The 17,371-nt window shown below is 43.9% G+C and overlaps 1 protein-coding gene and 1 long non-coding RNA gene across 2 annotated transcripts in view; one reads left to right on the top strand and one right to left on the bottom strand.

Annotated features, from left to right (window-relative positions):
* Positions 1-17,371, top strand: part of ACOXL (acyl-CoA oxidase like) — a 361,479-nt gene that overhangs the window by 136,242 nt on the left and 207,866 nt on the right. The gene's annotated exons all lie outside the window — the stretch shown is intronic.
* On the bottom strand, positions 9,162-10,273 carry LOC132537674 (uncharacterized). The gene is made up of 2 exons (XR_009549136.1): positions 10,204-10,273; positions 9,162-9,515 (listed from the first exon to the last, which is right to left on the bottom strand). It is a non-coding gene; the product is annotated as an uncharacterized LOC132537674 (long non-coding RNA).

Genomic DNA, 17,371 nt, shown 5'->3' with positions numbered 1-17,371 from the left:
ATGTGGTGTGTTACCCTTTTAAAAATATATATGTTTATTTTCCCTTTTGTTGCCCTTGTTTTTTTATTCTTGTTGTTATTGATGTCATTGTTGTTGGATAGGACAGAGAGAAATTGAGAGAGGAGGGGAAGACAGAGACGGGGAGAGAAAGATAGACACCTGAAGACCTGCTTCACTGCCTGTGAAGAGACTCCCCTGCAGGTGGGGAGCCGGGGGATCAAACCGGGATCCTTACGCAGGTCCTTGGCACTTTGCACCACGTGTGCTTAACCCGTTGTGCTACCACCAGATTCCCTTGTGTGTTACCCTTTTAGATAACGTACCAATGGCCCATGCCCCACCTCCTTATCCCACCTGTACTGCTGTGTATGTGTGGCTTTGTGGAGCTAGTTGGTAAAGTTGGATGTTCACTGTAGGTGGGGCATGGCGGTCTTGGAGCATGTTGTGGATATTAGTCATTCCAACCATAGGCCTCAGGGAAGCTGCACATCTTTTACACACATGAAAACTATTTTGAACATGTGACTGGCCATTCCCTGGCTCCTTTACTCCTGCTGACCCAGTATGATGTGACATCTGGGGGTTAAACTGAGGTTGAGGGAATAGGACAAGTGAGGGGCCCTGGGCCTCACCATTAGCCAGTGGCACATACCCTGTAGACCCTGTGCTGCTCATGGCCAGCCTCCCTGGGCCTTTCTCATAGGTCATCAGGTGACCCCAGAGGTGGTCAGGTACCTGTTTCCGGTGCTCACACCTGAGGAGTGTTGAGGACCCCCTTGCAGAGCTGCCACTCCCTGTCTCCCCCATGCTCTTGACTCCAGGACACGCACCATTCTGGGTGGGGCAGATGTTACCCACCCTGGGAGAGCTCAGACACTGCCCACTCCTGCAGGCCCTCCTCAGCACAGACCAGGCAGGTGGCTTGCCACAGGTGCCCTGAGCCAGGCAAGCTGCTCAGTGCCTTCAGAGAACTTGACTGATTCCTTTCACAGCAAGTTTATACACATAGAGACAGGTTCATCAGTGTCTCAGGGAAAATGAGGGCAGGTCGGTGGGGAGAAAAACTTTAAATCTGACACTCCCACTGGAATGTTACTCTGAAACATTTCTGCCATTTTGGGGAGGTTCAGTCAGGATTGGGGCTAGTGCCTACCTGTGAGACGCCACAGGAAATTTCTGCCTTTGCATTTAGACTGAGCTGCTTTCATTAGTGGGTAGTCCTAGTAGCCCGATCACCCTGTTTTCCAAGGGAAGTCTGATTCTATAGAAAAGTTAAATCTTAAGAAAACAGTCTGGCTGTATTGGCTTTAAGCCCCTGTCAGAGGTCTGTGTTCAGGATCCTTAAAACAAATGACTATGGTCTGTTCTTACTGTTAGACTGGCTCACAGAAGTCCAGATCATGTAAATGCTGGGAGGGATGGAGGGAGGTATGGAGGGAGGTATGGAGGGAGGGAGGGAGGGAGGGAGGGAGGGAGGGAGGGAGGAGGCTGGCTATAGTGAATCCCCAAGCATCCTGCAGAAGGACACACAGCTCCTGGCGCAGTTCTACTGCCAGGTCTCCAAGGAGAGGAGGCTGCTCTGTAGGCCTGGGGTGGGGGGTGCCACAAGATGTCCAAGTCATTATGGAGACATAGTGGACTTTCACAGTGCAGGCCATGCTACACCTCTGTCCTACTCATTCTGCCTGCATTTGCTTTAGCCGGAAACAATTCACATGTTCGTTGGTGCATAGTGCTGGCATGCTAAGTAGACTTGCTGTTTTCATTTCAGGCACACAGATTCACCCCCACCCTGAGAGGGGCCTGTGTCATCATGAAAAGTGGAAAAGCTTGGGAAGCCCTTGTCATCAGGCTCCCAGGGCCTGCCCATGGCTATTCATTTTGTGTGTGTGGGGGGGGCGAGAGGGTTCTCAAGTAGTAAAAGGTGATGAGCACCCAGACTGGATACCAGAGAGTCCAGTGTCACACTGGGGGAAGCCTAGGCAGCTGTTGCCAGTAGTTCTAGTCATAGATGGGTCCAACATGGGGGACTCAAACACAGCTATGGGGGAGCGGGGTTGCAGACCTGGGTCCCCAGAAGGCTGAACACGTTGAGTCTGTTCATGTAGGCATCTCTGGGTACTGATGATGCCTCTCAGTAGCTTTATGATAGAAGTGCTGGGATAATCCTCTTTCTTTGGGGGATGGGGCAAGGAAATTGACCTTCTGACCTTTGACTGCCAGCCCCACTGCCCTTCTTCAGAGAGGTGAGCACAGTCTCTTCTCAGCCCTCCGATGTCCTGGCCCTTCAGAAAGACAGGGGTAGGCCTTTCTGGGGGTGGGGAGGCTGAGTGGAACAGTCTCTCTGCCTGGGAGAGACTGTGGCTGGGAGAAAAGCACCCATACACACAATCAAGGGGGCATAAGGATTCCCATGTAAGCAGGTGGGCACAGCTGCCCTGGGAGAGAGAGAGATAAGGATACCTCCCTCGTCCCAAGGCCACCTGCAGGGCTCTAAAGGGCAGTGGGACTTTGAAGAGATGAGGGGGCTTCCCGTGCACAGGTGAGGGGACATGAACTTTGCGTCTCCACATTAAGAGGCATCAGTGAGATGGGCTGGTTTGTTCTGTGGTTGATTGCCAGCTTTGTGCAGTGCAGTGGATCTCTCCTGCCTCCACTTACAGACCCTAAAGTCTCAGTAGTCAGAGTGGGGTGGAGACCCAGGGGTGGGGTGCATATGGGCAGCAGGAGGGAGCAGCCTGAAATGTCCACCGCTGCCACTCAGGCTATGACTCTGAAAAGATCTGTCATTGCCTCATTAGAAAGTGAGTGGGTGGGGGTCGGGCGGTGGCGCAGTGGGTTAAGCGCATAAGGCGCAAAGCGCAGGGACCGGCAATAATAATAACCACAACGAAGCTACAACAAGGGCAACAGAAGGGGGAAAAAATGGCCTCCAGGAGCGGTGGATTCATGGTGCAGGCACCGAGCCCAGCAATAACCCTGGAGGAGGAAAAGAAGAAAAAAAAAAAAAAAGAAAGTGAGTGGGTAAATGAGGTGAAATTTCTTAAAAAAATTTTTTTTATAATTTTCTTTTTTAAAAATTATCTTTACTGGATAGAGACAGTCAGAAATTGAGAGTGGAGGGGTAGATAAAGAGGGAGAGAGAGAGACTTGCAACACTGCTTCACCATTTGTGAGCAGGACATACAGTGTGGGAAGGCCAGGGGTGCTGTGTTGCTAGTATAATTGAAATACAATTTTTGCTGTCTGCACTGGTGTCTGAATTTCAGTTGATTGTTGGAGCAGTGAGCCAGCCTCCCCAAAGCAGGTCTGGTATGTATCCTTCCTAAGACTGCTTCCCTGATCCTGAACTCTGAGAAAGGGAAAGGCTGAGGTCCCCACTTTGTTCTGCTTCTTACATTATTCCCTGGTCCTCCCCTTTGCCTTATCCCTGCAAGAGGACGGGCTCCATTATTCTACGCAAGATGGAACCATGGTGGATTGAAACACCAGTGCAGCAGCCACCTGTCTGCCCAATGGCCAAGTGCCAGATAGTGCCTCTGAGCCTGGGCCGTGCCTGCCCCAGACTGATGGATGAGGTGTGGGGCTAGAGAGCAGGTGTGCTTCTTACATGGACCCTCACATGGGAATATGGACTCAGTTTCATGGGGATGGAGAATGGCCACGCTTGCACAAGTGATTTTGTGTTGCTAGTGTCCCTCCCGGGAAGGCATTATTTCCGGCTCCTGTGAGTGGCAACACACTTCTACTTTTTTTTTTTTTACTAGGTTGAACAAAAAAGAATGTAAGTTTGAAAAAACCGGGTCACCACAAGCCACAAGACTGTGACTATCCTTTTCTTGACACCTTTGACACGCAAGACACAGATGCAGGGGAGGAGTGGTGTAGGGCGGGTTGGGCCCCAGGAGCCACTGACCTGGCAGGTGGAATGAGTGTGTGTGTACGTGTGTGTGTGTGTGTGTGTGTGTGTGTAGGGGAGAGAGGATGAGTGTGAATTTGCCGTATAAGTTTAAGAATGTGGCTTCTGGCTATGCTTCTAGCACTTTTACTCTGGAACCCCTTTCCCTCCTGCTTCACCCCATTTTCCAAAGGAGAACCTGCTTGTTCTAGAAGGCCAGGGGGAATTTCACCCTGTAATGAACCTGATTCTATTACACTCAGTGGCCACATTCAGCCTCTGTTAGGACCAGGCAGAGCTTCTCTTTGATCCTTGTACTATGTGGTATAGGTAAGGTGGTTTGACCTTTCTAAGCCCTGGGCTCCTCATCTGTGATATAAAAAAAACTTTAAAATATTTATTTTATTTATTTCATGTGAGCTAGAGAGAACAAGGGAGGAAGAGAAGTCAAACCACCACTTCAATACAAGCATTATTGGGAATTGAACTGAGGAGCCTCAGGTGTGCAAGTCCTGTGCTCTACCTGCTAAGCACTTTCCCCATCCTACTCTCTGCTTTTCATGGGTGCTTTCCAGCAGCACCGTGGGGGTCTCTATTCCCAGGTGTACCATCAGAGCATGAGAGAACCTCAGGTCTGATGGTTGGGTGCCTGGTTCCACTGTGTGATGACACAATGATAAATTTAATGTGTTGGCACAAACAAGTCAAGATTAATGACAAGCTCTAAAAAGTACCTTCCAATCTATCCATTCATGCCTCCAGAAGTCTTAGTTGAGTACCTAATATGTGCTTAACCCTGGCCTAAGTACCAGGGATGCTGGGGTGAACAAAACGGATGGAAATGTCTGCCTCGGAAAACTGATATTCTAGTAGAGGTAACTGAGGAAGACAGGTGGGTACAGAGTGATCTGTAAACTGTAAATGGGAACACTGGAATGATATGGAGTTCTCAGTTCTTTCCACTGCTCCTTCTTTGGTTCTCCCAGGGCCTTTAACTTTCCTCCTGGTGGTGGGGACCACAGACTGTGACTGTCCTTGACTCCTGTTCTCTCACATCACAGTACCTGGGAGGTGCTGAGCAGGTGAACTGGGAGAAGGAAAAGAAAGGTGAGCTTGCTGTGTGCCACAGAGAAGCCTTTGGTGTGGCCAGCCCTCCAGGTTTCCACTTGTGGTCAGTGTCAGTCAGCCTCTGTGGGGGCAGGGTGTCTGCAGCTGGAGGCCCTGGACTCAGGCAAAGATGCAGCTGAGGTCCCCTTGCTGGCTTTCTCCACATTTGGAGAAAGAGCTATACCTCCAATCCCTACTCCAGTTGATCTACTAAGAATGAACACTTCCATTCCTCCACCCCTTTTGTTGCCCTTGTGGTTGTAACCTTGTTGTGGTTATTATTGTTATTGTTGATGTCATTCGTTGTTGGATAGGACAGAGAGAAATGGAGAGAGGAGGGGGAAACAGAGAGGGGGAGAGAAAGACAGACACCTGCAAACCTGCTTCACCACCTGTGAAGCAACTCCCCTGCAGGTGGGGAGCTGGGGGCTCAAAATGGGATCCTTACACCAGTCCTTGCGCTTTGCGCCACGTGTGCTTAACTCACTGCGCTACCGCCCGACCCCCTAGATTTTTATTTTATTTGATAGGACAGAGAGAAATTGAGAAGGAGGGAAGGGAATATATAGAGAGAGACAGAGGGAGGGGGGAGAGAGAGACATAAAGAGACAGAGAAAGACATAGAGAGGCTTGTAGCACTGCTTCATTGCTTGTGAAACCTTCCCTCTGCAGGTAAGGAACCGGGGGCTTGAACCTGGGCCCTAGCACATTGTAACACATGCACTGAACCAGGTGTGCCACTGCCCAGCCCCATGGATGTTGTTTTTTCAAATGCTGCATACTCACCTGAAAGCAAACAGAACTTAACTTTTTGAACAGAAACCACCAAGAAGCCGCATCTCACAAGCACGCAGGATTTCCTTTTCCTACTGACTCCCGTACCACTTGGGTCACCCAGAGAGGAGAGTTACCCTGTTATCTCGCTCTTGCTCTTACAAAGATCAGACCTCTGCTGACACTGGTGCTGCACATTCCTTTGATAAGCCTGTGTTGGCTAGAGGAGTCTGCAGCTGGGCTGGCAAAGACAGGATGTGGGATGCTTGTTTTTGTCTCACCCAGTGGTGACAATGACTTTGCTCCTTGTACTGGGATACACCACCCTACACCTGTAATTTGGTCTTTCTTCCTAAGCATGTGTCCTCACCCCCACCCCCTACTGGGGAAGTCAGATGTTCCACAAACCGTCCCCTGGGCACTAACAGGTTGGGTACTTAGAGAAACCGTGATATCTGTGACAGAGGCACTTTAAAAAGATTTTTTGTTAGTGATTTAATATTGATTTACAAAACTACATGTCAACAGGGGTATAATTCCATAAGGTTCCCACCCCCAGAATTCTGAATCCCCAATTCCTCCATTGTAGTCTACCCTGGTTCTCCCAAGGTTGCAGACATGGGTTAACTATCATCTCTACAACTATCTGTCTACATCTGTACATAATTGCCCCCTTTTCTTCCAGTTCCACTCTTCTCTTCCACTTCAGTCCACTCATGACCCTATGACTACATCCAAATTTCCCACCCTTTTTCCTCCTCTCTCTCCAGGTTCTGAAGGAGCTGGAGTTCAGAGCCCTCCTGTCCTCTTCCTCCTATCACTTCTCCCCCTGGGAACATGGATCAAAGTAGAAGGTGGGAGTTCTGGCTTCTATAATTGCTTCTATGCTGGACTTGGGTATTGGCAGGCCAATCGCTAGTGGGGTAGAGCTCTGAAGAAGTGAGGTTATAGGACATATTGGTGAGGTCGTCTGCTCAGAGAAGTCAGCATGGAATCATGTTAACGTCTGCAACTTGGTGTCCAGAAGGTGGCAGGATATAAAGTGAGACAAAATGGTTAATGAACAGGAATCAAAAGCTAGAAACAGAGTGGTAGCACAGCGGGTTAAGCACAGGTGGCACAAAGCCCAAGGACTGACATAAGGATCCCAGTTTGATCCCCCGGCTCCCCACCTGCAGGGTAGTCACTTCACAAGCAGTGAAGCAGGTCTGCAGGTGTCTACCTTTCTCTCCCCCTCTCTGTCTTTCCCTCCTCCCTCCATTTATCTCTGTCTTATCCAACAACAGTGACATCAATAATAACTACAATAATAAAAAACAAGGGCAACAAAGGGAATAAATATTTTTTAAAAAGTAGAAACAGTGCAGATGAGATTAGGGATCTTAGGGTGGAAGGAAGCTAGGAAGTCCATTTTAGGCAAGTTTCTAGGGGCCTACAACTATGGTAGTTTTTGTTTGATAGCTAACATGAAGTTGGATAAAAATATTGCCTAAGAAAATGATGTCAGAGTAAAGGGCTAGAAAGTTGGACAGGGGCACTTTTTAGAGTATTGTGTTTATGTTTTAGAGTTTAAAACCAAAGACCATCCCAAAATATGTCATTGATGTTTAAGTCAAAATTTATGAGTTCTATTGAAAATGATAAGCTTTTTCCCTCTTGAGTACCTATTTTAAACAAAGAGAGTACGAACTTAGGTTTTCTAAATGGTTTCAGCTTGGATTTTCACACACATTTACCAGCATCATATATATATACACACACACACACACACACACACACACACATATATATGGTCTTTTGTTTGATAGAGACAACCAGAAATTGAGAGGAAAGGGGAGATGAAAGGGAGAGACAGAGAGACACCTGTAACACTGCTTCATCACTCACAAAGCTTTCCCCCTACAGCTCAGGACTGGAGGCTTGAACCCAGGTCCTTGTTCATTGTAACACATGTCTTCAACCAGGTGTGCCACTACCCATCCTCAGTCAGTATCTTCTTTTTTTCCTTTTTTTTTTTTTTGGTATTATCTTTATTTATGGGATAGAGACCACCAGAAATCAAGAAAGAAGGGGGGTGATAGGGAAAGAGAGAGACAGACAGACAGACACCTGCAGCCCTGCTTCACCACTTGCAAAGCTTTCCCCCAATAGGTGGGGACTAGAGGCTCGAACCTAGGTCCTTGTGCATTGAAACATGTGCATTCAACCAGGTCTGCCACCACCCAACCCTCTAGTATCTTTTTCATAGCTATATATTATGGAAAAGAAAGAGGAGAGCTAGAGAAAGAATTGTCACACCCATTTCACAGATTGGGAAAATAAACAACCGAGGAAGTGTTTGCTAACCAGGCACTTTCTGACTCAGTAGTAGGTAACATTTTTATGTAGCATAGTAGATATTTTAGTTTGTCTCTCCTTCTCTCTCAGCCTGCCTCTGTCTCTGTCAGCCTGCTTCTGTCTCTGTCACTATCTATCATCTATCTATCTGTCTGTCTGTCATGCATGTATGAACCCTTGCTCTGAGGGAGTGAAAAGAATGAATGAAGGGGATGGGGGTAGATAGCATAATGGTTTTGCAAGCAGATTCTCATGCCCGAGGCTCCATAAGTCCCAGGCTCAATCCCCTGCAGCACCATAAGCCAGAGCTGAGTGGTGTTCTAGTTAGAAAAAAAAAATGAGTGAATGAATGAATGTACACATAGAGGGTGGAAGAGAAGGTCTTTTCTTTTAACACCAATTTTAAGCCATGCACATATACTACTTTAATGTTAAACATTAGTTTAGCATTTTAAATTTAATTAACCCATGTATTTTAAAATAGATTTTATTTATTCGGTAGAGGCAGAGAAATGTGATGGAAGGGGGAGATACAGAGTGTGAGAAAAAGCGACACCTGTAGCACTATTTTGCCGCTAATGAAACTTCCCCCCTGCAGGTGGTTTGAACCCTGGTCCTTGTATGTGGTAATATCTGCACTCAGCCATGTGTGCCACTACTCGGTCCTGTAATTTTTTATTTTTAATCTGATCACTATTCCTGGCGCAAGGTAAGACCTCAGAAAGTCAGGCATGAAATTTTTTTGTGTAATGATTATGCTATCTTGCTAATCTTGCTAATCCAAGTAATTTAGTGGTAATCTTGCTAATCCAAGTAATTTAGTGGTAGGTAATAGCTGCACTGAACAGGTGTTTTCTCTGTTAGCCTCTACCAGTTAGTTAGTCATTACAACATCCCTCCCCACCACTGCAAACTCTCTTCTGAGTTCCTCCCGCCTGGCATATTTCAGCATTCGACTACATTTAAGCTTTGCACAAGAGCAGAGTGTTGCCATCTCAGATTTCTAGGCCCCTTTCTGGGCCCCATTCATCTCTCAGAACTGCTGTTTGGTTTTTAGCTGGTGTTTATGAAGCCCCCCTGCAGACCATTTCCTGCAAACTGGTTTTTGGCTAAGGCTTCTTACACTTGCTCAAAAAATCAGTTTGTCACTGTGCTGCTTTTCCCTGGAACATACAGGCTTGACACTGCATTTCCTCTAAACTTTTTTTTTTTTTTTTTTTTTTTGCCAGCATTTCCTGAAACTCATGGTCCAGACAATGTTTTTGCTTTGTGGAGAGGTCTGCAGAAGGTAGCTTAGGAACTGCTGGCAGGGTGTGAATGGGTCCTGCTGTTTATGTTTCTCCAGGCAGATGGCTGGCCTCCACACATTAAACACCATCGGGGATGGGCGATCTTTGATCTGAAAGTGAAATTGTTGAATCTGTTAACCTGTTCTGAATTTTCAGATCATGTTGTGAGGAGTGGAAGTTTGGCTACTTTTAAGAAACACATCAAATGCTTTTGTAGCAGACCAAAAAGCTGATAGAAAGGGCAGGACATTGCCTCTTAGTTCCTCTGCTGCCTTTGATCATGTTCCCACCTTTCAGTGAAAACTGAGAGCTAAAAAGGCAGCCCTGGTCGCCAGCCTTGCACTCACCTCCTATGGCCTCTGGAATAGACATGGTGCCTTGGTGCTAGCCAATTATGGGAGGTTTTTCCTGGTATTCTGACTTGGGGAGTTAATTTACCATTATTTTAAAAGTATGTGTTGTCCTTCTATTTTAGGCAAAAAGTTCAGTGTTCTCTTTGGGACAATTTCCAAGTTTGCTTTCACTTTTTTTGTAACAGGGAGCTTTGCTCTCCTGCTTGCTGACAGTGAAGGGCTCTCCGACTCAGTTCAGTTCATAGGCACTCAACCCCCAAGCATCTATTCCAACAGAAACATAGTAACTGGAACAATTTGGATAAAAATTTCAAGTGATCTCAGAAGACTCTACCTGCTGATAGACATTTGGTGTATTTGCAACAATAGCCCGCATCTGCTTTCTCTGCTTCTCAGCCACAGCTTTCAGAGTTAATAAAGTCTCAAGGGGAGGAAGAAAGCTTACCTGATGGAGTATGTGCCTTTCTATGCATATAACCTGGGTTCGAGTTCCTGCTTCATGTGGAAGTGTATCTGAAAATACACTTTTATCTGAAATTGGGGGTGGGGTGTCAGGAGGGTGGAGTCTACCTGGGAATAGTGAAATCACACACTTGTAAGTGCCAGTGCCAATAAAATTAATAGCAAATAAGTAAAATCAAGCCTCAGATATTCACTCCCTCACCACTGGCCTTTGGCTATCAGTTCTTATGCCATCATGAAATGGCCCCTGGAGAGCACATAAAGTTCTCACATGACCATAGATCTTTCTATGATTTAGCTTTGCTGGAGTTTGGTTTTTTTAGAAATCAGCATTCACTGGTACCTCTCTGGAGGACCACTTTGTGGATGGACTGCTATAATTCATATGAACACAAGAAGCAGGTGGCCACAGGTGGGTGTCAGAGTATCTACTCTGTAGTTAGCTTTGCTTTTTGTTGTGTTGTTGTTGCCTCTGAGACTTCTCTGCTCTGAGCTGACCTTTACACTGCTCCAAAGCTTCCTCCAGTGCAGTGGGGTTCAGGCTTGAGCTTGAGTTGTGTGCATGGCAAAGAAGGCACCCTCCCAGGTGAGTTATCTTGCTGACTCCAGATTCTTTTTTTTTTTTAATTTTATCAGTGACTTAATATTGATTTACAAAATTATAAAATAACAGGGGTATAATTTTACACTATTCCTACCACCAGAGATCTATATCCCCATTCTCTCCATTGGAGGCTACAGTAGTTCTCTCAACATCACAGGTATGGATTGACTATTATCTATAGCTGTCTATATATATTTTCCCATGGTCCAGTCTTCTTTTCCTTTCTAAGTCACACCTACATGACTACAGATTCTTATCCCCCGCCCCTTTATCTAGTACACTTACATATAACAAAATGACAATAATCAGAATCTTCTCCTTTCCTCCCCTTCCTAGTCCCCAAGAGAAATTCAGTGAACTGCAGATTTATGAGAACAAGATTCTCACCCTTGACATTGCTAGAAATTGTTCACATAGTGTCTTAATTTGTTATTACCTTCAATCCTCATGACTTGGGTTAGTGAATATTTTAAGACATGGTGACACCTGCAGAATAAAGGATATTCCATATAGGAATATGTTACTTTCCTAGTATGCTTATGTGGAGGAAATTGTAGACCCAACTTAAAATAGGACTTGAGGGAAGTTTTCAATGTCTAGGAGGGAAACTATGGCAGATACTGTCATCTTAAATTAATGAGCACTGTATCATCAAAAAGAAATTCATAGCTATGATGAGCTGAGACCTGTCTTTCTACAGAGAATTGCAGAGAAAGCTAAAGACCTTGTAGCTTTCATTCAACCAATTAAGCTAAGTACTGCAGCTAAAATTAGACTACCTTCTGCATGGTATGTTCCTGAAGTGGGGTTTTGTCTTACATTTTAGAAACCTTTTATTTTATCATCAAAATGAACATCTGGGGACATTTTAATTGCTGTTTTGTACTCGGCTCTATAGAACCTTCCAGAACTCTATGCATTTGCCACAAGGCTGCTGCACACACTGCTTCATAACATCTGTGCATCCCTGAGCTGCAGATAGTGTCCCGTCAGTGGCAGCACTGTTCTGACTGTGGAAGGCTGGAAATTCAAAAGCCCAAAATGAGGTAAAATTAACTGCCCAACTATTATTTTCAAAGGCTTCTCTGTTGAGATCCAATCTACATATCACGAAATCTGCCCATTTAAAGGAAACAACGCAGTGGTTTTAGTGTAGTCACAGAGTCATAGGCTCATAACCACAAGAGAATTTTACAAAAAAAAAAAAATTGTTACCTTCTCTCACCAAAGAAACCTCATTGCCTATAAGGTATTACTTCTTGTTATCCTCTCTCCTACTTTGCAAGAATCAATCTACTTTTTGCCTCTATGCTTTTCTCTATTCTGAGCTAGTACATATTAACAAAACCATATAATGTGTGATCTTTTGTGACTGACATCATTCAATTAGTATGATGTCCAGATCCATGCATGTATTTATCAGAACTTCATTCCTCTTGGGTTGCAGCTGATGTTCCCTTATGTGGTTGCATTGCATTTTATTACTCCATTTGTCCATCGATGAATATTAAACCACTTCCACTTTTTGGTTCTTGTGAATAAAACTCCCCTCAGTCATCATGCACACATGTTTTTGTGGATGTATGTTTTCATTTCTCTATCTAGGAGTGGAATTACTGGGTCATGTGGTAATTGCATATTTAACATTTTTGAGAAAGTATCAAACTTATCCAAAGTGTCTGCATCTTTATATAGTTCCCCAACAATATATAAGGATTTCAATTTCTCTAAACCCTTAAAGCCCTCGCTATTGTCTTTTTTAATACAGTTATCCTAGTGAATGTGAAGGACTATTTGATCAAGATTTTGATTTGTGTTTTTCTAATGATGGATATAGAGCATCTTTTTCCATGTTTAATGCAAACTTGCATCTATTCTTTGGGGGAAATGTCCATTCAGATTCCTTACTAATTTAAAAAATTGGATTATTGATTTGTTCTACTGGTCAGTTTAAAAAGTATCACAATGTCACAATGAGTCATCGTTAGACATAATGTTTGGGTGGTCCGGGAGGTGGTGCAGTGGATAAGGCATCGGACTCTCAAGCATGAGGTTCTGAGTTCAGTCCCCGGCAGTGCATGTGCCAGAGTGATTTCTGGTCTTTCTCTCTTTCATGAATAAATAAAATACATTTTAAAAAGTTCTTTATATACGCTGGATATAATTTTCTTATCAGACATGGTTGGAAAATGTTTTTCCTGTTGTATGGGTTGTCTTTTCACTTTTTTGTGATGTCCTTTGAAGTACAAAAGTTTCTGATTTTTATGCTGTTCAGTTTATTTTTTAAAATTTGTTTCTTTTGCCTTTGGTATTATAGCTATGGAATTTTTACCTAAACCAAAGTCATAAAGATTTGTTCCTATGCTTTCTTCTTAGGATATTATAGTTTTAACCTCTGGACTTAGGTCTGTGATTCATTTTGAGTGAATTTTTGTGGAGATAAAAGAAAGGACTCCAACTCCATTCATTTGCAAGTGACTATTCAGTGATTCTGTTACTAGATGTTGAAAATTCTTCTTTCATGATCAGTTTGTCTTAGCACCTTTGCTGAAAAATCAATGGGCCACAAATGTAAGGATATATTTCTGGAATCTTAATTCTACTCTATTGATCTGTATGTCTACCCTATACCAGTACTACATTGTCTTGATTATTATGTCTATATGGGCTGAGGAAATAGCATAATGTTTATACAAAAGACTTTCATGCCTGAGGCTCTGAGGCCCCCAGGTTCAATTCCCAGCACCACCGTAAACCAGAGCTGAGTAGTGTTCTGGTCTTCCTCTCTCAGTGTCTCTTACCCACTAATAGAAATGAGTAAATAAGATATTATATCTATTCAAATTAGCAAGTGTGAGTCTTAAAACAATTTTTTTTATTGCTACTAGGGTTATTGCTGGAACTCAGTGCCAGCACATTGAATCTACTACTCCCAGAAGCCATTTATCCTCCCCTCTTCTTTTACTAGATAGAAGAAAAAAGAAATCAAAATCAAGAGGGGTGGTTGAGACTGAGAAGGAGAGAGAGAGAGAAACTTGCAGACAGGCTTCATAGTCCATGAAACTTCCTTCCCACCCCTGCAGGTGTGGAGCAGGGACTCAAATCCTGGTTCTTGTACATAGTAATGTGTGCACTCAACTGGGTGTGACACTGCCCAGTTCCAAAAGTAATCTTATTTTTCAGGACTGTAGCCTTTTTTTGGGCGCTGGGTCTTGGTGTCTGCATTAAGACTCCATTGTTCAGAAAGGCCATTTTATTTTCCTTTTAATGAGAGAGATCTTAGAGATGGAGAGACACAGAGGAGAGACACCTAGAGCACTGTTACATCATTTGTGAGGCTTCCCCTTTGCAAGTGGGGATCAAGGAATTGAAGCAGGACTAACTTTTAATTGCTTCAAACCCTCCATTGCTTATAGCAACCCTTATAGGAGTGATGTGTTCCTTGCATTGTTTCAAGTAAAGCTAATTTCCTTGTGTGTAGAGCGTTGTGTTCTTATGACCTGCCTCTCTTTCTGAGAAGAAGTTTGGCCCAGTGTGCCAGAGCTCAGGGTGACACAGTGACTTCACCCCTTAACTCTACAAGCAGGACTCTGGATACTCCTGTTCTTCTCAACTTGTCTTTCCTGGCTCAGAATTTTTACCCTAGAAGCAAGCGAGGACAGGCCTACTCAGGATCCAGCATTCTTTTTAAAAAATTTTTTCATATTTTTTATTTATTCCCTTTTGTTGTCCTTGTTGTTTTGTTGTTGTAGTTATTGTTGATGTCGTTATTGTTGGATAGGACAGAGAGAAATGGAGAGAGGAGGGGAAGACAGAGGGGGAGAGAAAGATAGACATCTGCAGACCTGCTTCACCGCCTGTGAAGTGACTCCCCTGCAGGTGGGGAGCAGGGGGCTTGAACTAGGATCCTTCCGCCAGTACTTGTGCTTTGCACCACGTGCGTTTTACCCACTGTGCTATCTCCCAACTCTCCGGATCCAGTATTCTTGAGCTTCTGTGTCTAGAATAGACCTTCACGCCCATCAGTAAGGCTTAGGTAGGGGGAGGGAACCCCAGTTCTCATAGCCATCCCTGCCCTTGAATAGAACTTCTTTGATATTGAACTGTGAGTGAATGTGTAGAGCAAATAAGAGCAGTCAGTCGCTTCCATGAAGTCATAGTTTATAATACAGGGACCTGATGGAAGAGGGAACTTTATCTTCTTGGCCACACTGTAGTGGAGCTTCTATCATGCTGAGCTATTGGGGGTGAGGGAAGCATGGGGTAGAAGTCAGATGGATATGAATCATGGTTCCAGTGTGATCTAGTCTTAGGTTTTATTAAATAGATGTCTCCATCTGCATATGGCTTTGGAAAGTTTTTTTTTTTTTTTTTTTGAGATTTGCTAAAACTACTGTTTTAGAAACAGTTTTCAGGAGTAAAATGCAATGTATCCAAGTTTGGGAGCATTGCATCCAGGTCAGCAAATATAATGGAGTCTAACTAGGGAGGAAAAGTAGGGCTCCTTGAGAGAAGTGCAGGAGCGTGTGACCTCAGGTTCAGTCCTCACTGAAGCAGGCAGGGCAGGACCCTCTTGATCCCCAGCTTGTCTGTGGCACAGCCACTAGTACTTCACTGAATCTCATTGAGATGCAGTCCTCTGGCTGTTGTCTTGTGTTGCATTCTCTGGCATCCCGTGATTTGGATAATTTCCAGCATCCTAAGATCTTAGATGGAAACTCAAATGACCTTGTAGAGAGTTTATTTCCATGCAGTCCCCCCGCAAAGCAGATGGATTATCTTTGTCACAAGCATAATAAATTACTAATTTTGGAAATGTTTCAGTAAAGGAAATGCCATTTGGTTAATTTTTCTTTTTTAATTTTAATTATGTGCAAGGATACTTCAGCACAGAGAAATGAGGTGGATTTGTAATAGCCGGGGTGATGGCACTGCCCTTTGAGAGTGTCTAGGAGATTGACCAGGTAACAGGTTAGGCAGACATTTCTGGGCAAAGCATGGCAGTGAAATCTCGATGGTAAAGGAAGAATATGCTGCAGTGAAGGCTTGGGGAACCTGCGGATGTAATAGGTTTATCTGTAATTGAGGATAGAAAACCAATGGTGGGATCTTTGAACAACCAATGGTGGGATCTTTGAAGGGATGATGTTTCATTGCTGTGATCTGTGCTTTTAGGATAGATATGTTTGTCAAACACCTGACATCCAGATGCTGGATATACATGCAGCTTAGCAAGTGGGTGGCTAGAAACTGTTAGATGGAGGATGAAGTGTTTAGTTTTTATGGGAGTGGTGGTGACTACAATATAGACCCACTCAAAACATTTTTTCCTTAAATAAATATTCCTAGAGGACACATGCTTTGCTGCCAGCAGAACAGCAAAGTTTGCTTTTTCTTATTATTTCAATTTTAGAATCAAAGATGAAAAAGGATGTCTGGAAAAAGCTGTGTTTAGAGAGCCTCAGGACCTGCATTAATTTCCTGGCAGATTAGAGAATAAAGGGGGGAGAGGTTAAAGCAAGGACTTGTCTGCCAAGTCAATTGGAAGGAGGAAGATCAAGGGAATTGTCTGGGACCAGGGAAGGCTATTTTAAGCAGATTTGAACAAGAGTCTGTTCACCTTCACAGATACTTCTTGGGTCAGCCTAGTGGCACTAATGCTGCAGCTAACTATGTTGGTAGATTTATTCCTGTATCCCCCTGGAATAGACCTAGAGTCCTCACCTCTGCTTATCTCTTAAGTTAAAGCAACCCACAAAATAGCATAGATGAATGGGGGAAAGGGCCTATCCTTCTGTATTATTTTAAAAGCATTCCTAATAGAAAACAAATCCTAAAGCAAAAACATTTGTTTAAATTGATTAACATCATTATAATGAGTATACTACCCAGAGCTGTATACACATTTAATGCCATCCCCATCAAGATCCCAACCACATCTTTAGTAGAATAGAAAAAATGTTACAGATATTTATGTGGAACCAGAAAACACCTAGAATTGCCAAAACAATCTTGAGAAGAAAGAACAAAGCTGTAGGCATCACACTCCTAGATCTCAAATTGTATTATAGGGCCATTGTAATCAAAACTGCTTAGTACTAGAACATGAATAGACACACTAACCAGTGGAATAGAACTGAAAGCCCAGAAGTAATTCCCCACACCTATGGTCATCTAATATTTGACAAAGGTGCCCAGACTATTAAATGGGGAAAGCAGAGTCTCTTCAACAAATGGTGTTGGAAAAAATGGATTGAAACATGCAGAAGAATAAAACTGAACCACTGTATTTCACCAAACACAAAAGTAAATTCCAAGTGGATCAAGGACTTGGATGCTAGACCACAAACTATCAGATACTTAGAGGAAAATATTGGCAGAACTCTTTTCCACATAAATTTTAAAGATATCTTCAGTGAAATGAAGAATAGTAAGGTAAGCATAAACCTATGGGACTACATCAAATTACAAAGCTTCTGCACAGCAAAAGAAACCACTACCCAAACCAAGAGACCCCTCACAGAATGGGAGAAGATCTTTACATGCC

Source organism: Erinaceus europaeus, chromosome 3 (genome assembly GCF_950295315.1).
Source record: "Erinaceus europaeus chromosome 3, mEriEur2.1, whole genome shotgun sequence".
In the NCBI taxonomy this organism is placed as follows: Eukaryota; Metazoa; Chordata; class Mammalia; order Eulipotyphla; family Erinaceidae; genus Erinaceus; species Erinaceus europaeus.
The sequence above is the reverse complement of the archived record's forward strand: the minus strand, read 5'-3'. Positions and strand labels throughout refer to the sequence as shown.